General features: G+C 36.1%; 1 protein-coding gene across 2 annotated transcripts in view; it reads left to right on the forward strand.

The window, feature by feature from the left end:
- Window positions 1–25,678, forward strand: part of LOC134658342 (transcription factor EB) — a 157,156-nt gene that overhangs the window by 55,306 nt on the left and 76,172 nt on the right. Inside the window, exon 1 of one of the 2 annotated variants that reach the window (XM_063513970.1) lies at window positions 814–887. The exons of the other annotated variant lie outside the window; for it this stretch is intronic. The gene's annotated coding sequence lies outside the window, so the exon portion shown is untranslated. Of the gene's footprint in view, window positions 1–813; window positions 888–25,678 lie in introns of those variants that run through there. 2 annotated transcript variants of the gene reach the window in all.

Here is a 25,678-nt window from a genome sequence, read left to right on the forward strand (position 1 = left end):
AGTTTGTATTAGATTACTTTGCCACACATATGCATAAAATGCATCTTTCTTATCAGTCCAAGGAGAGCTTTTAATTACGAGTAGAACGACGAACGAACTATTTTCAAATTTATCCTTTAATTTTAATACCTATAGGGTGTCCAAGAGTTATAAAAGGTCATTCTGCCATTTTACTTTTTGAAATATAAAAACAGGCCTTAAGACGAAACAGGAGCTGAGATTTAAATATTTTAGGTAAATATAGCCGTCTCCCTAACGGAAGCGGCTCCTAAAACTAGTGTGATAAGGAAAAGGCGAAAAATCCTGCGTATTAAAAATCTCAAAAATCGAGGTTTCGTACTCGACTGTTTCCTCCTCCAAAACTTAACCAATCGTAACCAAATTTGGAAATCTAAATGATTATGAAATTATCTGTGTCGAACCGTTTTGCTTTTTTGGCTAATTGATATCAGTTTTGAATACCAACCCCTCTCATTGCGGCATAGTCAAATAGGCCATTTTGGCCATTTTTGAAGGGCTCTAGCGCCTTAAAAAACAAAAATATCAAAAAAAGCAAAACGATCCGACACAGATATTGACAATATTAATCTGTGTTGAAAAAATCATTGCTCTAGCTTCAAAACCCACGGAGTACGTTTGTATGGAGAAATGACCACTCCTGTTGGCTCTTATGGGATGGCATGGTAACAAAACAAAAAAGTAAATGCGCGAAATTCGGCCACAATCAGTATGTTAAGGACACGCGCAAGCCTCAGTGTCACCAAGTATGCGCGTGCGCATGGACGTTCGCGAAGTGCCCACAGTGCCCTCAGTGCCCAGTGTACGCTGACCTAGTGTGTTGTGTTGTGTTGTATTTGGACGTGTTTGTGTGTTTGGATTTACTTACGGTTTGCATTTATTTTAACATTTCATTAAGTAATTTCAAGACTTGATTAAGAGCGGTTTTATTTCATATAATTCTGCTGTAATATCTCAGCATATAAGGTAAACGTACTAGTGCTCGACATGCTAATGCCTCATAGATGACACCCTGCTGTCACCTCTATTGACAATGACCTAAGTTTCAAGATGACAAGTACTGGGACCGCGTCGAGCATCAGTACGTTTACCTTACTGAAATGTCAGTTTTAGTACAAAATTGGTATAGGGTGACTGCTCTAAATAGTTACCTATTGGCCACTATATAGTAATTGGCCTTTCCTAACAAATCAGAAAGTAACAAGCCAAAATAAGTCTTATTGTTAAGAGTGGCCAGTTGGCCACTTACTATGTAGTGGTCATTAACTGTAGCAGTCATCCTAGTACGATTGGGTTAGTTGTATCGTACTGTCATTTTATGATGGATATACAAACACAAATTGACGTGTAGTTTGTTGTCAAACGTTTTCAAGAGGTTTTTGATGCATAGGTATAAGAGTTACAGGTTTGATGAATGAAAGTGGTGGTGTATTCCCATTTGTCCCCTCCAGGTACAGATGGGAATAGGTGCTTAAAAATAAATCATTCCCATGTGTCACCGCCTTTTGTATAGCCATACCGCCGCTGTCATGTGGGGTGGGGACAAATGAGCCCATATGACAAATAGGTACCTTATAGTTATAGCCTACGTATATATAAAATTTTCATACAATTAAAACTAAACACTATTAAGACGATTTGTTATTGTTCTGGGTTAGTAACTTAATTATTCTCATAATGATCGATATCACATTGATGATACTTACTTAAATATTTTTTAGTTATTGTTACAAATTTCAGAGTAGGTATATAAATACGACGCAATTTTTTTTCTTGTCGTCAAAGGATCGATCAATTGAGTTCAATTACATTGCATTGCGCGTTGCGCGCCATCGTGCTCGGAGGTCGTGGGTTCAAACCCGGACTCGTAACTATAACTTTCTCAAATATCATAATTATGATATCAAATGCTATTTGATGAAGGGGTGTGTAAAGTTCCCAATCTAAGGGCCGATACAGATGGACTAAAACCCGACTGCAACTTGTATGCGAACTGCATGGCGACGTCGCAGTTGGCGTGCAGTTCCCATACAAATTGCAGTCATGTTGCAGTCCGTCTGTACCGACCCTAAAAGGGCTAGCTCTTTCATGGAGTCTGTGCCCAGCAGATAATAATTGGGTCAATCAACTATTTCTTGTCGTTATTCTGTCCCATCAGCGAGGAGACAATAGTAGCATAGATTGTTAGAAGAACTGCTGTACCATATTCTACTAACATGCTCAGTAGATGTCCCATTATGGAAAGATCTTATAACCCATTATGGAAAGATCTTATAACTACCATAAAATGCAAGTTTGGTTCATTAAAATACGAAAAACCTAGAATTTTAAGAGTGACTCAGGCGACCGTAACCATAGCAACGTGTGACAAGAAAAAGTTGATTAACCCAATTACTTATTATTATGACAGAGAGTGTCGGAGAGTAGGTATACACTGTATAAACTGGCGATAAAGATGATTATAAATGCGTTAATTATAATGTATAACTTTTTTGACGGCCTCCGGCCTAGTCGGTACTTCGGTAGTGGCCCTGCTTACGAATCTGGTGGTCCTGGGTTAGAATCCCGGTAAGAGCCTTTATTTGTATGTTTTGTTACTCCGTTATAGATGTTTTTTTTTTTCATACGTTTTCTACTTATTAATTAATATATAAATCGTTGTCTAATATCCACGTTCCACAACACAAAAGCCTTCTTGAGCTTACTGTAGGGTAGGACTAGGTCGATTTATCCGTTAATATTTATTTTATTCATTTATTTAATTAATCTTTCATAGTTTAATTAAACTATTTATATTTCCATTAATATGTAGGTATATTATGGAATTTCGATTAAATGCGCACTAGATTAATTAATTAAATCTAATAAGAAGTCAATAATTTAAAATTGATTTGAAATAGTCTCGGTATCGTAAAGTACATTGAACTAAGTATTTTATTATAGAATAAATCTGATCCGATAACAGTATTACAGTTTACAGTACATATACGCTATTACAGTAAAATATTACTGATTTCATGGCAAAGAATGCTGGTGTGACTGAAAAGTAGGTATTTTCTGTTTATACTCATTAAAGTACCATATCGGTGTCATAATAGAAATATAGGTTTATACGCTCGAGTGTATTTTACTGATATTATAGAAAAAGAAAATAGATCGAGTGGAAATTTTTGAAGACGGTCACGGTATAAGTTAAGTGGTATCCAGATGAGATATCCAGATTTTTCGCCAATCTGATGAAATTCTCCGATCGAACAGGTGCGGACACATACGTAAATGCCAATTTTCACAGTAATTATCTATGGAATGAATTTTCCTGATCAAATCAACTGATTTGATCAGTCATGTCTGGATACCACTTTACCTATGATAATTTCTGTGTTACCTGTATTAAACTTTTACAATATATGGTTTTTACACCTCGATGGTCGCAAACAAGTGTACGGCATGATTAACGGCAAACGATCACCGTAGTTTATGGACTCTCGCAACTCGCAAATCGTTTTTTGGATTAACTTACACATATAGTCTGTCAAGCAAAGTATGTCAGTAGCAATGTACAGCAAAGTGAAGTAGGGCAACATTCAAAGAGCAGTATTGCGCTAAGAAAAGCAGTAATGTACATTGAACCAAAACATGTAATTCTCATAACCTCCAATTTTACAAATATTTACGATCAACGAGCATAATTGTACATTGTAGGCACCTTGACTTTGCTTAGTCATGCACAATCTTATTTAATATATTGGTATTTAATGGTGATAGCAGAAATTTCTCTTGAAATAGCAACGATTCAGAATGTAAACAAACATGATGGCTGTCATTCACGAGCCACATTCCACAGATAAAACACAGACACACGCGATTTTGGAATTATTCGATAACAGTGTTGCTAACCCGCGATTTTTCAAATTTGCCGCCTTTTACTGACAAGATTTGCTTGACCCAGTATACCTACAATATTTCTTAAAGTAATGGTAATGCAATTGAATTAAAGTACATACGAAAAAAAATAATTTCCGCGAAAATTTAAATGTCATAGATAGTTCGTGTTCGTTGGCTACATACACAATTAGCATATGTGGGTATGACTAGATTAAATTGGACCTAGGTATTAACCTAGGTCATGGACGACATGCAACTAGGGGTAAACAGAAATATAACAACATTATTAACTAGTATGTTCTTTCGTGTTCTAGGTAAATAGTGGGAATTTATTTTTATACGAGTAATATACCTACGTGATTCTAATAATTTATATTTATTACGGCATAAGCACGTATATGTTAAAGCTCGGATTTTCAATTTGTTACAAAACCACCATCTAATTTATAAAAAACCGGCCAAGTGCGAGTCGGACTCGCGCACGGAGGGTTCCGCACCATCAACAAAAATAGAGCAAAACAAGCAAAAAAACGGTCACCCATCCAAGTACTGACCCCGCCCGACGTTGCTTAACTTCGGTCAAAAATCACGTTTGTTGTATGGTAGCCCCACTTAAATCTTTATTTTATTCTGTTTTTAGTATTTGTTGTTATAGCGGTAACAGAAATACATCATCTGTGAAAATTTCAACTGTCTAGCTGTCACGGTTCGTGAGATACAGCCTGGTGACAGACGGACGGACGGACGGACGGACGGACGGACGGACGGACGGACGGACGGACGGACGGACAGCGGAGTCTTAGTAATAGGGTCCCGTTTTTACCCTTTGGGTACGGAACCCTAAAAAACTGACTAATAAAAAAAATTGTGAGGTAAATCAACCAAGCAAGTAGGGTTCAAAACCAACTAATTTTAAAAAGTAAGCCTAAATATATTATTCTGTGATTTGACCCACCTCGGTAACTATACAATGTTAGGTACTTGTGTAAGTTAAGTTATTCCCTGTAGAAACACAATGAATAATTGGAATTATCGTCATAACGACGGAAACCAGTAAACTCCCGACACTCGTCATAATTATTATGTTATGTTATGACTCAATCCATGATAGGTAGTCTGCCTCCTCCTTTTAGTAACTGACACCGGTCAATGTTCCTGTTATGTATTAATTTATTATGTATTGCGTACGCATACAGATCATCATTTTCCTCGCGTTGTCCCGGCATTTTGCCACGGCTCATGGGAGCCTGGGGTCCGCTTGGCAACTAATCCCAGTTATTGGCGTGGGCACTAGTTTTTACGAAAGCGACTGCCATCTGACCTTCCAACCCAGAGGGTAAACTAGGCCCGTATTGGGATTAGTCCGGTTTCCTCACGATGTTTTCCTTCACCGAAAAGCGACTGGTAAATATCAAATGATATTTCGTACATGAGTTCCGAAAAACTCATTGGTACGAGCCGGGGTTCGAACCCGCGACCTCCGGATTGCAAGTCGCACGCTCTTACCGCTAGGCCACCAGCGCTTTTTTTTGCGTACGCATACAGATGTAGTGTACAATTGTTTTCCATCGTATTTTCTCGGAAACGTTTGTATTTGTCATGCTGCTTCAGTCAACCTCAGTACTTTTTGTATCGAGACTGACTGAAATAGCAAGACACGTTCGTACGTTTCCGTGAAAATACGATGGAAAATAATTATGCACTACATCTGTACGTATAACGTATATTACTTAAACGCCAAAGTTTTAGATAGATAGTATTTTTGTTATGTCTGACCATTATCTGAGGGGTGAATATGTAGGTCATACTGAACAACTTTTATACTATGGGGTCTCATACATTTCGACGAATCATATGTCAATGCATGTTTGTCTGTCAAGTAGTCCTCGACTCTGTAATAAGCTTTTAACATCAATGACTTTTTAAGTAATTCTTTCCAGCTCTTAAGAATTACTTAAAAAAGTCATTGATGTTAAAAGCTTATTACAGAGTCGAGGACTACTTGACAGACAAACATGCATGGTCCAAACCAGAAACTAATAAAAAGTAGTAGCAATTAAAAACATTGTATTTTGTATAGAGTTATTGGTGACACAGCTCAGGTAAGCAGGAAAACACATCAAATATTATATGTTGGTAATTCATAATAATCAATCAGATTTATATAATATGTTTTCCCATTTCTTTTAATAACTTTATTATCTTTTCCTTTTGTAAGAATTTGATATGTTTTCTGAAAGAGCTACGAATTTGTATGATTCCATGTACATATGTATATTTTCTAAATCAAATTTCTATTACACCTTATGTGTATAATTGCATGAATTCTATAGTGATTTAAATTGTATTTTTTGTTCCTTATTTTCTCGTAATGCATGTTAATTATAAGATGTAATTATTTTTGAAAAGATGTGTCCCGCCGAGTTTGTTGCCGGTCCCATAATGGGATACCCTCCTCCAATTGAGGGGGGATTTAAATCTTCTCGGGGCAGAGGTGTAGGGTTGGAGCCGGTCTACCTAGCTTTATTTGACGTTCATAAGCGCATTGTAATTATGCCTACTTGAATAAACTATATTTTATCTTTATCTTATCTTTATCAATGTTTTCTATGGAACAACAGACTTTTGTGATGTCTTGTTGACAATATGACCCACATATTCACCTCTAGTATGGTCAGACATATACTCGTAATAACAAAAACACTCTGTATTTTATTGGCTTCTGCCCGCAACTTCGCGAAAAAAAAAACTGACTTTTCCTAACAAAATATCAACATCAGCCAGCCAAAACTTATGGGAGAGTCATTTTTTTTCGCGATTTCGTGGTTGGTCCCATAGTAAAAGTCGCTCAGTATGACCTACATATATTAAATTCATCCCGTAAATTATTGCAGGTGACTAAATTAACACTGTATTGTAATTTTATAACAAGTATTGGTTCACTTTCGCAGCATTTCGATATTGAATTGATGTTAAGTGGCCATTGAGGTATCATCGGTTTGATTCCATTCAATCACTGACTGATATTGATAGGAAAATCATTAAAAACATATCAACTTTTGCGTTTTATGAACACTTAGTGATTGTTTCTGAGTTTAGCAATTAAGAGGCGTAATACAGTTGAAGTTTCCTATCCGTAATCCCTACATAGTACCAACATATTATAAATGCGATAGTAACTTTGAGGGCCTACCGCGAAACCGAAGATAGAAAAGCGGGCATCTTTTTCTGTCACTCTAATTACACAGAAATGTTCGCGGTAGGTCCTCTGTCTGTCTGTCTGTTACCTCTTCACAGCACTAAAACCGTTAACGAACGATATTTTGTTTTGATATAAATATATTTTGAGGCTCGGGAAAGGACATAAGGTTGTTTTTATTAATCATCACCATCATTACTGACATGATTAGCCTGTTTTACACCACTAGTCATTTCATGCGACGGAGCCCTAGAGACTGAATACAATAGTTTCTTAAAGAAAACAACTTCAAAATTGAATGATAAATGGGGAAAGGCATATTCACAAATAATTTTCTGGCTGAAAGTTAAAGTCCAAATTTCTGTGATAAGAGCTATCTCCATAAGTCAGAGGTACGAGACGACGTATCAAAGCTTTTGAATGCGAAGACGGAGCAGAAATCTTCTACTGAAAATTATAAGGGTGAAGATGAAGAGAGAATATACTTATCTATATATTTTTTATGTAACTCCTACTGTCTCCTCCATATATTGTTTACGTCGAAATATATCATGTTCGATTTTACTGACATGATTTGTTATTTCTTCAGTTAGTACAATAACAGTGGGTTAGGGCATGCGTTAGTTTTAGTGTGGAATTAGCGCTGATGGGCGGAACGAGCGACGCAATTTAGAGCAATCATCGGCGCGCGCGCCGGCCGCCATTCACGACTAACTTCATGTTGTGTCCCCAACACACCATTGTTTTACTTACACTGAACCAAAAATACCTACGTTGACAAAGAATTATGTGGATTTTTTTTAGTAATACATGTGCCTTTTACAAAATGTAATTAAAAATTAAAAGTCGCCATCAAAGGAGCGACCAAGGCGCTCACAAATATCTGAATACGCCTCAATTGTCAAGGCGTTAGAGTGGGTGTTCAGATATTTTGAGCACGTAGGCCTCTCCTATATATCTGATGGCTGTACCGAGAGCTTCGTCTATATAATTATATCCCGTCGCTGTTTTCGAGCTTTCTATCCATTCCATCCATACCTTCCTTGTGAGCATTAATTTACCAATCTACCTAGGATTTAAAACTTGAAGTCCTTTAAGAAAGATTCTGCACACATTCCACTATATGGCACTTATGACAAGTATTACAAAACACTTGCAAATGTAACGTGAAATCTGCCCGCATTCTAAACGAGTCCACTTCAGATCATTATCGTGAAACAAGACCATACAACAACCTGTTCAAAGACTCAATCTTCTCATAATCATTAATATGAATATAATATGAAATACCACACCACACGGTCGGGCTTCATGCATTTTCGAGCTGAGAAAGCAGGGTGGTGTGAGATGCCATGTACACTTAGCGCGAGGGAGTTGTTTGTGTATATTTTAGTGTCCAACTTTTGCCCTTAAATCGAACCTTTGTCCGAAACCGAGACTTCGGTCGAACAGCACCAAAAAGTTCGGTGGCGTTTTGGCTAAAATCGAACCTTCAGCCGTAACATGAATTTTATGCCGAAACTGAAACCGAACCTTGAGACGGACACTCATTTAGTCTAAGAGAAAATTATAGTAACAGTGCACGGTGCCTAGCCAACGTGCCAATCATTTGCGCTCCATAGCGGACGAAACGCAACTCTCTGTCGTACTAATATGGAAAAGTGATAGAGAGTGGACTACGTTACGCTACGGAGCGTAAACGATTGGCACGTTGGTTAGGCACCCTGTTTTTCAGTTTACAAAAAACCAGGCGAATTTGAACCTTAACCTGACCTGGATAGAGGTTATAAGCCGGTGTGAAGGTGACCGCCTGGCATTGACCGCAGAACTAGATCTGTCAAGAAAGCCAGGCTTGCGTAAGACTGTCAAGGTTTTGTTGATTGTCATCACTTTTCATTTATTTTGTGTTTGCGAAAAACTAATGCTCGAGTTGAATTGTCATTTTGTGACATTTCATGCAAGATTACTTACGCTACGTCTTACGTAGGCGAACAACGCGCGAACGCGGCGCGCCCGCCGCGCCGCTTCGCGTCTAAATCGCTCACGTACGAGTAGGACATACCTATACGTATCAAGGGTTTGTTTCATCCTCGCCGCGCCGCGCCGCGTTCGCGCGTTGTTCGCCTACGTAAGCCGTAGCGTTACAGTAGGGTGACGACGGCACTCCGCCCGCACTAGTAATGGACATATCCAACGACTCTGTCAAAACTTGAACCCTCATCAAAAAGGTGTAGGTTAGACTGTTCCACTTCCCACGAAGTCGGACGATGCCGCGGGCACAACTAAGCAACCTTGGTTGTGTGGAATAACTAGCAATACATACATCATCCATCCATGTAACATTACGATAGGCACACACACACACGCTAGAGAAAGATCGCCAAGTCACACGAACCCGTCCCGCCCCCAAAAAGCCGCTCCTAAGATACAATAGAAGTTACAATCTCGTTTTAAAACGACATTCGCGGGTTTTCGTTCTAGATATTATATGATATCTATTAGATATTAAAGATAAAGATAAGAATAAGATAAAAGATAAAGATATTACAATGCGGTTATGAACATCAAATTAAGCTACAGCGGCTCCAACCCTACACCTCTGCCTCGAGAAGATTTAAATCCCCCCTCAATTGGAGGAGGGTATCCCAATATGGGACCGGCAACAACATGGGCGGGACACATCTTTAAAAAAAATATATTAAAAGATAATAGAGCGCGTAGAAGTTTCGTTTGCAAAACTTGTACTCGCATCAATCAATCATGTATGTACAGTCGCCATCAGATATATCGGAGCCGCCAGGGCGCTCACAAATATCTGAACATGTCTCTATTGTCAAGGCATTAGAGTGCGTGTTCAGATATTTTAGTGCACCTCGGCCGCTCCGATATATTTGATGACGACTGTATCTACAGTCAGCAAAACAATTAGCTTAGCACCCCTGCAAACAAATATTTACTATGCAGAGGTCCTAATTTGCTGGTTGTAGGTACAAGATACATTTTACAAGTGTTTTCTTGAACAGCATTTACCTATCCGTCGATCAATAGTTATAATTAGTACCTCGTTGACAAAGTGGTGAATGAAACTCATTAGATCACTGTCAGCATATAATTAAGAAGGTCAATGACCCCTAGACAATGTTAGTAAACAAAATATATGACGCAATACGAGTGCGCTTGTGTTTGAAACTGAACCTTTAGCCGATTTTGAAAAATGATGATCCGAAGTTTCATGAAAGTGATGTCATAGCAAATATTATGGCGATTGATATTTATAACAATTCCAAATAGAATTAGCTTGTTTACATATGTGAATCACAGGTGTTATGTGTCCTAGAAAATAATTTTTTATACCCGTTTTTTTATCGTAAGTTAATGTTGGGGTCTTAAATAATGATGTACATATAAGTAATACAGGCATTACGGTGCGGTCGACATCTACCCATGCACTTTTGAACGCCACTGTACATTCGTGCAAATTAAAAGTAATTTACAGCAGGAATGTCATACATACCTATAGTACATGCAACGAGGGGGTAACTGAAATATTGTAAACGAGAGTCTATAGATATTGTCCGCCATATTGTCATTAGGATAGTTAGTTGTAATATAAAGTTTGTAACCTTGACTAAGTATTAGCAGTAAGTATTATGCAATAATTTACTAAAACTCTTCATTCAGAAACAAACCACACATGAACTCAGTTAGATAAAAGTAATCTTAAATGTAATAACATAACTTGATAGACTTTAAAATATTGCGTGATAGGTAAGTAGTTATGAAATTATCTACTTTCCTGTTGAGAAATTACAGTCAAGGACTTAGGTAATGTACAAATGTCCATAAAAATCTACCATTCCAAATTGCTCTTGAGATTTAAAAAAGAAAATTGCAGGTAACAAACCAACTGATTTGCATTTTCGTCATCATTATTTGTGTTTTTTCATTAGCAAGTCATTTAATGTTAAGTAAGTACCTATTATAATGACTGCTAATTATGGACCACTCACGCGAAATTGGTTGGCTGGTCATTTTCTTGCGAATACAATATTTCAGTGAGTACAAAAACTTTACCTAGGTATTATGGCGACTGACGAAGTATATTTTCAGAGTAATACAGATAAAAAATAAAAACCCGCGCGACGGCCATATCTTCCATCGCAAGTTTCTTACGGCGCGCATATTATTTGCTTCCTTATAATTTACTTGCTTTTACGCCTCTTAAATTACGCTACAGACGCCTTATACACTACGCGTAAAATAAACCAACATAAATAGTTTGTCATAATGTCATATCAACATACAGCTTAGGTTGTTAGTAAAATAAGACTTCTATTTGCAAAAAGAGGGTTTTCTGTGAGTAAACGACAGACCGGTTCCCTACAGGAAAGTCTGTTACGAACGGATTCTGGGAATACCCTAGGACCTCAGCCTCGAAAATATGCAAAAAGATTATAGAAATGAGGAATATATTCATATATCCATGTCTATACCTACGTTTCACTTCACTTCACTTGAGATTGTATAGCGTCAGTCATATAATAGTCATAGTTTTTTATTTGCTAGAATGATGGTACCTACATTAATTGTAGTGTATTAATGGTGATGATGGTGATGTATGGTGGTTTGTTAGTTTTGTTACCTCTTTACGATTGAAAGCGGCTAACATAAACCGTAGTAGATTATAATTATGTGGAGATAGTTTGAGTACCGGGAAAAGATATAGAATAGTTTTTATCACAGCTGTTGTCTCTTAAAGACGAGGAAGGGAAAAGGGAGGATGGAATTTTCTGTGGAATAAGTAAATCTGTGTAGACGAAGATGCTAGTTTCTTTATAAAACCACGTCCAGATAATTTAGACAGGTAACTTTTTAATACCTACCTCATTAGTTTTGAATGTATGAAATATAGGTATTCATCAAGCAGAATTTTCTCTACAATGTATGCATGAAAGCAATTTTAGAATCAGTTACTCTATACTCTCATTAGGACTTGCAAGTCCATTTTCTCATTAGGTTATAAACTTATAAGTAATTATTTTTGTTATTCTCTGAATATTTTATTCTCTATATTCATTTAAAAAAAATTGTTAAAATTACCTACTAAGGAAGAGCTGTGCCTCTTAACATAGGTATTTGTTACTTAAAAAGAGGCGCCAACACTTACAACTGTATAAGTAATTCCTAAACCGAATAAACATTTTTTCATTTTTCATTTTCAGTTCAATAATTTAGCCGGGAAATGGTAAATTTTTACTTTTTCATTTACAATATGTATTAGTCGATACTAATATTACGTGGTTTTATAAAGAATTTATTTAAAGTGCCGATGCACTTTCAATAAAAGTGATCCCGTTGTATTACATCATACGAAAACTCGTCACGGTCGCAATACATTCGTATTCACCTCAGGCAAAGACGCGGGAAAAAACTAACCACACATAAACCGGAGCTGTTTTCCTCTTCACAAACGTGTTTATATTCATGGCACTTCAAACAATAAGTACCTACATGCACAGACAACCTCTTATAGATTCTACTTTATTACAATAAATACAAATACTCTTTATTGCACACCTCAATAAAAGAAAACAATACAATAAGAAAACAGAACACAAGCAGAGGTAAACAACAGGCGGTCTTATCGCTAAAAAGCGATCTCTTCCAGATAACCAAATCATAATAATATTAACCATCTGTTAACCCTTTAACGGTTCAGATTTTAAAAAAAATACACGATTTAAGCCACATGGCCTGTTATGAGTCTTAAAAATTCTGTACCTAAGTATAAAAATGCAAAAGAAAAAGATGTTATAGAGTGGTAATTTTTGCCGTATAATCAATCAAATCAAAAATATGTTTTATTCATTTAGGCGTAGTAACAAGCTCGTTCGATTATTTTAGGAGTCGGTTACATTAACATAATCATTATCAAAACAATTTAGTGATGTTTTTATTCATCAATGTGTGCTGTAGGTATAAAGGGTTAAGTTGTATGTATATTATAACAATTGTAATTCTACAATTGTTTTTCATACTGTAGTGTAAAGTCTGGTAGGTATACTAAGAAAGTGCTATTCAAATACTTACCGTTCAGCTGAATTACTAAACTTCAAAGCGCACTCTAATGTGAAGTGATCTGTGATGCATACAGACGTACTATCACTGCGACCTAGATAAGGGTCAGTAATTGTCATTGAATTGCGATTTGTATGAATCAAAAACTGTCAGCTTTTGTTCCATTTTACAGTTATGGATACACATGAAAGCACACATATAAAAGCAGAGGGATTTACATTTTACACTGAGCCTTATATCCAGTTTTTAAGGGTCACAGTTTGGAAACCATTGGACAGTCCAGTGGTTTTCAAACTATAGTATATTTTTGGTTCCAATGGTCAACCCGGTGGGAACCAGAAATAATTAGGGTGAATGAATGGTTCAGTTTAAGCAACATTCTCTTTTCAAAAATGCATTGTGGAACTATTCGGTACTAAAATTACCGTAATGGCGAATTATCAAGTCCAAAACTGTAATTGGGAGCGTGACAACAAAAGGAATTAATTGATGGAGTTATTTTGGGAAATTAAATGAAATTACGCTTCCTGTGTGGCAACTTGTCGAGAAAGGCCAAAATATTTGTTTTTTTGTCTAACTCTATTGGGGGTTTTCTTTTGTCATAAGATACCTACAAGTAAATAAATATCTAAAGTGGAGTTAAACAAATATGACAGATTTTATTAGCATTTTTCGTATAACCTAAAAGTTTTACGATGGTTGTTGTTCACTAACTTAAATTTTAAGTACTAGTAATAGATGAAAATAAAGGGTTTAAGTGTATAAACTGTTGATAAATCGTGGTTGTCCACAAAAAGTGCGGGATTACGAAAAAATTAAGGTAAATTACCTATTTGTATTATCTATTAAACTCCACTTTAACTATATGGTCTCTTTTTATGTATTTATCTACATCTATCTAGACGACCGGTCTGGCCTAGTGGGTAGTGACCCTGCCTGTGAAGCCGCGGTCCTGGGTTCGAATCCCAGTAAGGGCATTTATTTGTGCGATGAGCACAGATATTTGTTCCTGAGTCATGGTTGTTTTCTATGTATTTAAGTATTTGTATATTATATATATCGTTGTCTGAGTACCCACAACACAAGCTTTCTTGAGCTTACCGTGGGGCTTAGTCAATTTGTGTAATAATGTCCTATAATATTTATTTATTTATTTATTATCTATTTGTTATAATTATGTATTGTCGTCTAGGTCCCACAACACAAGCCTTATCGAGCTTATTGTCGGAATACGCCGATTTGTGTAAGATTGTTCAATAATATTTATTTATTATTATGTATTTATTATTATTTATATGTACCTTATAGGTGATCTAAAAGACCGAGTGCCCGACCTTGGTGCGCTTTCGCGCATGCGCGAGGTTGCATTTATGAAACGGTCCAATCATTGACATGTTACGTTACATAGCGATATGTTTGTGAAACCAATCTGTCGCTTATTTGACACTCGGGTCTCTTTTAAGAGGTTTTGTATTAAAATAGTATGTTACGATACAAGTGCGAAAAGTAGGAAATTCGCACGTGTATTGTACAACGTTTTACAGTACATATGGAGCTTTAAATTTTCAACATAGGCACGTATTGCGGTAATTACCGCACTAGGGCGATAAAGTAGCACCATAATGTACGATACTGTAATATGTAGTTATTTTCACCACACCAGCTCGGAAAGGCTCACTTTGCACTTCAAAAACTGATAGCAAAGTTGCATTTTATTCACATGTGAGGCAATGTAATCAAATGCAAATTTTGAATTGTTTTCTTATGTTCGCTGGTAGAATTGACTTTTAAATGATGATTTTCGATGATAAATATATAATAACATTCATTTGGATTTGATTTGGTTTCATTTTGTTTGATATTTTACATTTAATATTTTCTTCGGGTTGGTGTGGTGAAAAATTTTGTGTTTCCCTCGAGGGCAAATTTTGTTTAACCCTCGTGCTTTGAAACCCTCGCAACGCTCAAGATTCCATTATTCGAACCACTCGCTGGTACGCCCTAGTAAAACAAAGAAAATTACCTATCTATTAACTGACACGTACTGTCATTGTTATTATAATGGTTTGAACTACAGATCATTTCCCTAGTAGACGAAGCATGATGTAAGAGCGGTCTAGCAACTGGGGCAGTCACCAAACATTGGTGCTCCTTACTAATTATGAGCATTTCACAATACAGTTGCTTTCACGTTTATTATCTCGTTTCACAAAGCTTTTTTTTAAGCAGAATTTTTTGTATGCACCTTTTAGGTGTATTTAATTTAATTTATTTATTTAAAAGACAACTATGACCTATAATGGTTAGTAACAATAAGGGACAATACACCCAGTAGTCTTTTTTTTTCAAACATGAGGTTTTAATCTCAAAATGTAGAGCTCTCAATGAACTATTTGTTACAGCTTCTGTTACCTTACCTCTGTAATTATGAATATAACTTCTTTTTTTTTTTACTTTAAAAACACCCACACGCGAAAATTATATAGTTAGTTATGTACATCGTTCCTTCCAAACCGCGATAACTCAAAATGGTATCAGAAGATTCAGAAGTGACTAGACATGTTCTTTCCGTGTAAGTACCCTCAAGTGGAGTCTGTGCGTGGTGGTCTATGGCTCTGAACAATGACACGTGTTCGATAATTCACAGAAGCGATACCATTCCAGTATCAGATGTAATCAGCTGAAGAGACCACTTGCTTGATATTTTGAACTCTATTGTCTAGGCAATAAGGGTGACGGCTGGTAGAGCTGCCAAAAGAAAACAATAATTAAATTACATGACGAAGCCATTACACTATGTAAATGATTAATAGCACTTGCCTGTATGTACAGACACCACACGGGATTGTTACGCCATTTAGGGTCCTAGCTAAATTGGTTGTGCATCCTTACGCTATGGAATGTCCAATTTAGGTAGAACTCTAAACCCAATCGCGGAGCGTGATGGTACCTACAGGGTTCACGCGAATAAGGAATAAAAAAAAATAGAAATGCCCCATGTGCTCATGTCGGTATTGCAGGTACCATACGACATGGCAGATATGTTCAACTGTACATACTTACATATCATATATCAATATCTTACATGGCTATTAATTTTCCAACTTCGTTTTTCATAAGTTTTTTTTTCCCGAATATGTTCTTTCTAAGGTAGGTAGAGTAGCAAATAATTTTATAATATTTTCTCCGTTCTCACACATTTCTAACCCTTTTAGTTGAACTAGATAGTAATGTATTAATAAAGATTACTTGTTATTCCTAACATGCCTCGTTCCATCTTTGGCTTATTGGTTCAAATCTGTTCGTAAAGTAGATCTTACGAAATAAACCTTCCTTTATGACAGTATCCGAACATCTTACATTATATGGAGTTAATAACTAACTTTAAGTCTTTTACAAAAATTGTTTGGCATGTGTACTTATTCTAAGTATTTTGGATTATTTTTACGAGTACCTACCTACCTTGCTTATAATTTTCATAGTTATGAAAAATAATCTACAATACCTAGTACGATTAATCCGTAAAAGAAATGGTAACATAACAATATTAAATATATGGTAATACCTACTATGTACAACTGTTATGTAGCATTAGCTTTAGTTAAAAATAAATTTTAAAACTATTTTGAAATGCTCTTAATTCATCATTATTCATTTGTCTCTGGGATAGTCTAGCAAACAAGATTGTCAGTAATGGTAGAAAAAAACTAATATTAATCCCTCTTTTTAGAGTTATATTAATACACGCATTATATTTAAAAAAAAAAACAACAAATCGTACTTATGATTCTCTCTGTAATGTTTTATAGTAACTTTGTCATTGGTTGTTGCATACGCATAATGGAATGGACAGACGTGTGGACTGATTCGGATTAAGACTAATTACCTATCAAATGTCCAAGCTATTAACGGTACTAATCCGTTATGTCAATAATTATTGCCATTTGTATTCTATTCCATTGCAATAAAGTACATTTATGCTTAGGTTTTAGCGTTATCTATTTTTATTTTTGTCATATGACTTAATCTTAAAAAAACAGTAGAAACGTTATTCAGATATTTTAATTATAACAAGTAACTACAACGTAGTTATTAAATTATCTACTTTATTGAAATTTTATGTATTCGGTTGGAAATAAGAAATATAGCTGGTCAACCAAATCTTGTCAGTAAAAAAAGGCGCGAAATACAAATTTTCTATGGGACGATATCCCTTCGCGCCTACATTTTTCAAATTTGCCGCCTTTTTCTACTGTCAAGATCTGGTTGACCAAGTATAGTTACGATATTTGGAGATACTTATGCAAATGACTTTCTAGTTCTACTTGCAAAAAGCTATAGCAGATTGGGGCAATTTAAAAAATTAGCCATACTTGACATAATTCCATTATTTCAGAGACCATTTTAGGGATTACCTGAATACACTTTTCTACTTTTATACCACACTAACTGCAAAACAATTAGGGAAGGAGTTTAAAAATGCCTATTTTCACAAGATTTTAACTGACTTGCTATGTTTGTATGTATATAATTATGTAGGTAGGTAATGACATTTCATAAAATAAACCAAGAAAATGGGTCTGACGATGTCCCCATTTGATTCTTCTTTATATTGTCTCCATGAAAAGTGTCATAATCGTAATGCGCATTTAATTAGTAAATTATCACAATAGCCATAATATCTACTTGTACCCAACAAGGCAATAAAAACCAATTGGTAATGTTAATATATTACGATAATTGCACGCCAAGGCGAAGCTTCATACCACAGTCACGACTTTCATAGGGCCGCGGTTATATATTGTATATACATACATACATATAATGTGCACGGCCATATTTTTTGATGTTACTATGTTTGTAGTAACAAATGGTGAAGTTGTAGGATTAATATGTGAAACATGAAATAAAACTAGTGGCTCTGTGAACTGTAGACCTCGCGAGCATAACCTATTTAACTGAATAAATGTATGTTTTCTAAAATCTATTTATTCATCGAACCTGCTCACAAACTTTCACGAAAATCGGTTGAGAATTGCGACCTGTAGATGAAGCCATCCGGTCATACGAAATTATTTTTTCCTAAGCTGAAACGGAGACCTTCGCTAATGCTCGGTCAATTGTCGTTATAAAGACGCAAAAAATATTGAAATATTGCGTTAGATACGATAGTACGTAATAGAACGTTATATATAAAAACCGGTTATTTAATTGTTATAAATACGAGTTTTACAACCTCAAATTGTAAGAAAGTTGTGCTTGGCGAACATTAAAGTTTAAGATCTGCAAAAGAACAAGGGAATACCATTGGATTTCTTCGCGGAAATCGCGGATCAAACTAATAAAAAATCAAACAAAAACTCATTTAAGAATGAAATAAAACTTAGACCTTCGTCGGTCTCGCCGGTTCCACTTAGCTAAACTACAGGTACAGCTTTTTGCTAAATACCTACAAGTCAAAGTCCGAAGGCAAAATCCGCTAGATTCTCCCCTTGTGTTTTTTGTTAGAAAAAACCTTATTCAAATTCATAATAATAAGTGTAAAAGGTTGTTCGTCCAAATTTCTGTCGAATAACCGCCATTCCGTTCTTCTCACTGCCTCTGTTTTGAGCTCCTGATACGTCACTAAAAATCAAACTTCTAATAATAATACACTTTTTAGTTCTTATCTCATATTGTAAACTCTACTACTCTACTTATGAGTTGCTTATATTTCGACCGATGATGTTTTATTTCTTACCATCCATACGTCCACAGCAAAGAGTTTTAACATTAAACTTAATTTATTAAATAGTAGCTGAAACCGCTTACCCTCAGCAAGCTTTGTGGCCTAAAGTGCTAAACACGGTATTCGACTGAGAAGCTCTCTATCACGATAAAATATAAAAATAATAATAATATTGTATAAAAATACTATTTTATTTAAAATACTACTTATCGACGCTGTAATACTATGCTTAGAATACATTTAAAAGTGGAAAAATTACTGTCTTGGTCTTGTCTGTCTTAATTTATAGCATCATTCGTTTCTGCTTGTTAAAAATTAAAAATTAGTTGTAATACTGGCTAAAAATAACATAATAATTACTATACGGGTTGCACTAAACCAGTTGTCGCCCGTGTGAACGCATATGTTTTATATTGGACGTTGTATTGGTCGAGCGGTGTGAATGCAGCGTAAAGGTTGGCGCATACCTATTCATTGAATTTAATTGCTCGCCGTTCGCGAATCGATTTTTATATATAACTCCGGGATATGAATATTTATGGGGAGTAAAACCAAATGTTGGGTTAAATGGGTGTTTAGAAATGCCGCTACATTGCCGCGTTAACAAGTAGGTACTGTACTCTTGAAGCATAACACTACATATGGTCCGCATTATACCAAGGGCCGCACGCGTGGCCCGGTTACTGTAAGGCTGCACGCTGCTGTCTTGCCGCGTCGCCGACACATTGCCGCGTTAACAAGTGTGCTCCAACCGTAGCATTACATATGGCCCGCATTGTACCAAGGGCCGCACGCGTGGCCCGGTTACTGTAAGGCCGCACGCTGCTGTCTTGCCGCGTTACCGACACATTGCCGTGTTAACAAGTGTGCTCCAACCGTAGCACTATGGCATTACATATGGTCCGCATTATACCAAGAGCCGCACGCGTGGCCCGGTTACTGTAAGGCTGCACGCTGCTGTCTTGCCGCGTTGCCGACACATTGCCGTGTTAACAAGTGTGCTCCAACCGTAGCATTACATATGGTCCGCATTATACCAAGGACCGCACGCGTGGCCCGGTTACTGTAAGGCCGCACGCTGCTGTCTTGCCGCGTTGCCGATACACTGCCGCGTTAACAAGTGTGCTCCAACCGTAGCATTACATATGGTCCGAATTATACCAAGGGCTGCACGCGTAGCCCGGTTACTGTAAGGCCGCACGCTGCTGTCTTGCCGCGTTGCCGACACATTGCCGCGTTAACAAGTATGCTCCAACCGTAGCGTTACATATGGTCCGCATTATACCAAGGGCCGCACACGTGGCCCGGTTACTGTAAGGCCGCACGCTGCTGTCTTGCCGCTTTGACGCATTGCCGCGTTAACAAGTGTGCTCCAACCGTAGCATTACATATGGTCCGCATTATACCAAGGGCCGCACGCGTGCCCCGGTTACTGTAAGGTGAAGGTTGCCGGAATACCGACCGGCGTTACGTCACTTTTGCGACAATTAATGGTTGCAAGTAAATAGAATACTGAGAAGGTTGACGTTTATATTTATTATTTTTAGGGTTCTGTGCCTCAAAAGGAAAAAAACGGAACCTTTATAGGATCACTTTGAATAAATAAATAAATAAATAAATAAATCTTTATTGCCACACCTTACAAAACAAACAGGAAAAAAAAAACTAGAAATACAGAATAAACTTAAACTTATCAACTAAACTTAACATAATACTATATAACTTAAATCTATGATGAGGCAAAGGGTCCCAATCTCAGCATGTGCAGTGCCATAGGGCTCCGCGCTGATTTTCAGACTGGTCCCGGGAGGAATTGGGGTCGGTCGGTCGCTCGCTACTAGCGTAATGTACCTTTCCTAGGTACAGCTCTATATTTACAACTTTATGTGTAATAATTTGTGTGTGCCTAAACAAATACCATAGTTTATTGGTGTGAGTATATGGATATGTGGGGCTGGTATGTAGATGTAGTGTAGGTAAAAATGTACTTTGTGGTTAAAATAAAATAAATAAATAAAAATAAAGCAAAGCAAAAGCATAAAGTATATAATATAAATGTCAATATATAAAGATATAATAATATAGAAATGGGAGTTTACAACATATTTTGCACATTTAATAGATGTGTTCGAACTAATCGCTTATATTTTAAGAACGCTAAAGGTTCTCGCAATAGGGGTGGTAGATCATTCCAGATTTTACTCGCGGCAAATTTAAAACTCCCCCTGAAGGACGCAGTTTTATGCGGTGGGATTATCAGTTTTGTGCATTTTCTCAGCGGCCTTGAGCGCGTATCCTTTACCCATTTTATTTTGTCAAACAGATAGAGGGGTTTTTCAAGATCTAGCACCTTCCGAACAGCGCATGCCAAATGCAGTCGTCTTCGGTTTTCCATATTTAGAACTTTGTTTTCATTAAGAAAGGGGGTGATGTGTGACCTGCTTGGAACTTTGTAGCAGAACCGAGCACATGCATTTTGCACCCGTTGTATAGACTTCTTTGTTTTAGCAAGTAGTCTCGGTCCATACACAATGTCGGCATGGTTGAATAATGAGAGAACAAGCGATTCAACTAATATTTCCCTGATTTTAACCGATAGATACTTGCGAATATTATACAGTACCTTAAGTCTATAGAAGGCATTTCGTATGTTTATATTCACATGTTCTTCACTTTGCTGTCCGTTCGTCCGGTCTGTCTGTCTGTCAATATCCTTTATCTCGGGAACGCGTGGAGGTTTCGAGTTAAAATTAAAACCATAATTATACTCAGGTCTATACAGCCCCTTGAAGCTGTAAAAATAATCCCATCAAAAACATTACGTGTAAAAAGGTGCAAGTCTCGCAACGCTTCTACAACAAAAAAGTTTTGAGATGTAATGTGAAACCAAGTCGGTTATTTTAATCAGTGACAGGGGGTGTTAAAACCGTATCAATCGTAACCGTATCTTTAATTTGTAATACGTATAATGACTTGGCCTTGGATCTTATACTTCTAGCATACCCACAAGCTTCAAATTTTAAACATAAGTAGTTTTCGTGAGTGAGTAAGTGAGTGAGTGAGTGTGTCAGTGTCGAAAATAAGGAAATTTGACATACAATAATTCTTAAACAACAAGTTCAAATTGAATGTTTTTGAGAATATATCTTAAGCATGTTAAGTTATATTACTGAATATTCAGGTTTCTAGCTTCAGCCAGCACAAAATGGCCTGAATCGCTTCGAGAAAAGGATGGTACGGCCGTGCCTCTTTGTTTTGCTCGACTTGGCGGGGGCACTGCCGTGCCCCCAGATCCTTCTAAGTTAACTTAAAAAAAAGATACGGCCGTATATATCGCAAAAAACGTATATTTTGACACTCTCAAAGGAATCACAATTTATAGAGTACTTCCCGCTGACCCAGAACTATGACATTTGGCAAGTAATGTCTTACACTACAAGTACAGGGAAAAATCAGAAAACTACTTTGTAAAAAATAACAAAAAATTGATAAAATTAAAAATAAGTTTATTTTGTACGGAACCTTCGGTGGGCGAATCCGACTCGCACTTGTCGGTTTTATAAATAAATGTTACAATTACAGTTTAACAAAGCTCCACGTAGTCCCCTCCACTACGAATACGATATTAAGTACCTATTCATTTTATAACATTAGTTTTACTCCTATTTAATTCCATTCACACGTGAAACTCAATTGACCATACAAATCATACAATCGACTTTCTACAACCTTGTCTATTGAAATTTACATAAACAACCGATTGCGACAGTAACAGTAAATGTCAATAATGTTTAGCGGTGCACTTGTTAAACATATCATTGTGTATCGTACACCGTTTCATATTGGCGTGGGCCCTACCAATGTATCTATGAGCCATGGGCCCCTACCCTACACCCACGTGGGTGCCTATAGGCCCTACGTATAGCCACCTAAGTCCTAGATTCATTATAGCAGATTTGAATTTAGAACCTTCTTTTATTCAAAATCAGTTACTTATAATCACTTCCATTAAGCCTTAGTTCTAGGACAAATGTCTCAAAAAGTGCTGAAGTGCTTGTTATCGGAGCAATACTTTTAGTGCTTAGGTACTTATTAGCTTTGCTTAGTTGTTAAACGTTCTAAATAATTATAGGTGGTTATTGTGTATGTAAAAAACGTAAGCTATCTGTGCGAAAGTATTTACAGCTATGCTGTTGATTACCCATGTCAATGTTATAAACACTGAGTTGTTAAAAAGTTTATAATTAGCGCCTATTAGACAGATAGATAGATAATATTTATTTCTCATTGAAAATTTATATGTTATTTTTCCATAAAAATAGCAGAAATTCACAAAAAGATCGTCAATTGTATACAATTTTTTTTGTAATAATTGCAACAATTGCAATATAGTAATTATAGCTATAATAGCTCACTAAACTGTATTAATTTGTTGTTATTACTGTCTAGGATGCAAATGTACACTAGATTATGTAAGTATTTAATTACCGTGTAATAAATAGATAATTTATTTCATTGAAAAAGACAGTAAAAAGATAAATAAATAACTTATGAACTAAATAAATCTATGAATAATACTAAATTAAAACTAACAACCTTAAATATATCTAAAACAAAACAAGGAATATAAAAACTACTGAAAGAGGCCTCCCCGCGCTAACCCTGGCGCAAAGGTGCCCATAACACTAGCTGCGTTACCGCGTTGAATTGCGATGGACAGCCTTTGCACCAGGAAAAACCCGGAGCGCGGGTCAAGGCCCCTTTCTTGCAGGCGGCGACCTACTTCCCTAAGGAAGGTTTTTGCCTCAGTTTTGTAATAAATTATGTTAAATAAAGAACTTTAAAAAAAGTGCTAACTTATTGCGTGCTGTGAGTTTTAGCGCTAATTTTATCCCTTTATCAGCCAATGATTACTTGAAGAGCTGGGAAATAACAAGACATCTTCACAATGGCACCTTAAAGGAAATAGCGAGTTGAACAATAACAAAATAACAATAAAATACAAATGGAGCGAGAAGCGAGGCCGCGTCCTCTGTGCGCGGTTTTTCGCGTCTCATTTCTATTGCACTATTGTTTTTGTTTAATTTATTTATGCATTAAGTACTTTATTATTTTACTTACTTTTTTCTATTTGCTTTATTTATATTAATTACGCACTTATTTGCTTACAAGTGTTGACAAATTGTACGAAATAGCTACAATATGGGCAATAAAATTATATCTATTTTGATTAGTGTTGGTTAGGAATGAATTTAATCGGTTCAATTTGCTACCTTAAGGTGGTTCGATTTTCATACAAAATTCAATCGACTTTCATTAAGTAACTACACACTATTACTACATAAATATATCCGCATTTATCTTCTTTCGAATATTCATTTTCGCTAAATGAATAGGAAAACAATGTTTCATACAGAAATCATGCAAAAATCATAGTTAACTTTTCATCAATTTTACGTATGTGTGCGTCACAAATGTCGTGTACGGATACATTTGCGACGTTGCCATACCATTTCCGACGTTGCCGGGCTGACCACGGCGTGAATTTGAAGTGCCGTCATGTTTAGTGCAATTTTGTTGACCTACCCGATTTGTTGAATGAGTACCCGAATTTCGTCAGCTTAGCTAAGAACTATCATGGTGCGTTTTGTAAACAGTCGCTTTTTTGCTTACAAACGGAAGGTTCGCGGTTCAATCCCCAGTCATTGTATGCTGTATAACTTTTTGTATTTTTTTTTGACACCTAAATTTCGTATTGTTTTTTTTTTATATATTTATTTAATTTTTCTTATTTTCAAAAATGTATCGGCTAAGCGTATTCGTTTAATTTTTACAAAGATAATTAGAAATTATACTTTACCTAATCTCTTTGATTTTTACAATCAGGACATCCTCTTCCTTGGGTTCATCTTGAGAACTTGTAAAGAATTCAAAGAAGCTATCACCTTGCTGACACTCTTCAACTCACTAGTCAGGCCAATTCTGGAATATGGATCTACAGTTTGGAACCCTAACTATAAATGTTATATTCATAGTATTGAAAGAATTCAAAAGAAGCTCGTCAAACATTTAAAGTATAAAAACCTTCGGTCAGCTCAATCGCTTAACCTGGATAAACTAGTGTCGCTCGAAAGCCGGCGCACATTAAAAGATCAAGTATTTTTGTATAAAGTATTAAGAAATTTAATAGACTCCCCTTATTTGTTAAGTAGACTTTGCTTTAAAACTCCCCGCTTGAACACACGACGTCGTGATAAATTATTCCATATTCCTTTTACTAAAAAGAAATACAAATCAAACTCCTTTCTGATAAGAGCTTGTAGATTCAACAATGATATTTTTTCAAAAATTGATATATTTAATGACTCCTTGACTAAATTTAAACATCAAGTACTTTTGGTTTTAAATGAACAAACGAATTAAAGACACTGTAACTTTACACTTTAATTGCGTATTTAATGTATAAAAATAGTTATATCTCATTAATTTAAGCCCTTGTCCTAATTTGACTGCTGTTGTTAATTTTTAAAATCTAGCTATCCCGAATTTTGTTTTTCTTGAATGAGCTAGTAAGTGGTGGCAACTGTATTGGTTTATGAATTATGTATAGACATTAGTTAGAAGAAACATGTACCGTTTGTGCCCAAATAAACATTAAAACAATAAAACATTAAAACATCCTCACAGCAATAAAAAAGAAATGGAATTTTGTCTATGAATGAAAAACACAATTATTACCTACTATTTAACTATTTAATTATACTACTACC

This window comes from Cydia amplana, chromosome 22 (genome assembly GCF_948474715.1).
Source record: "Cydia amplana chromosome 22, ilCydAmpl1.1, whole genome shotgun sequence".
Classification (NCBI taxonomy): domain Eukaryota; kingdom Metazoa; phylum Arthropoda; class Insecta; order Lepidoptera; family Tortricidae; genus Cydia; species Cydia amplana.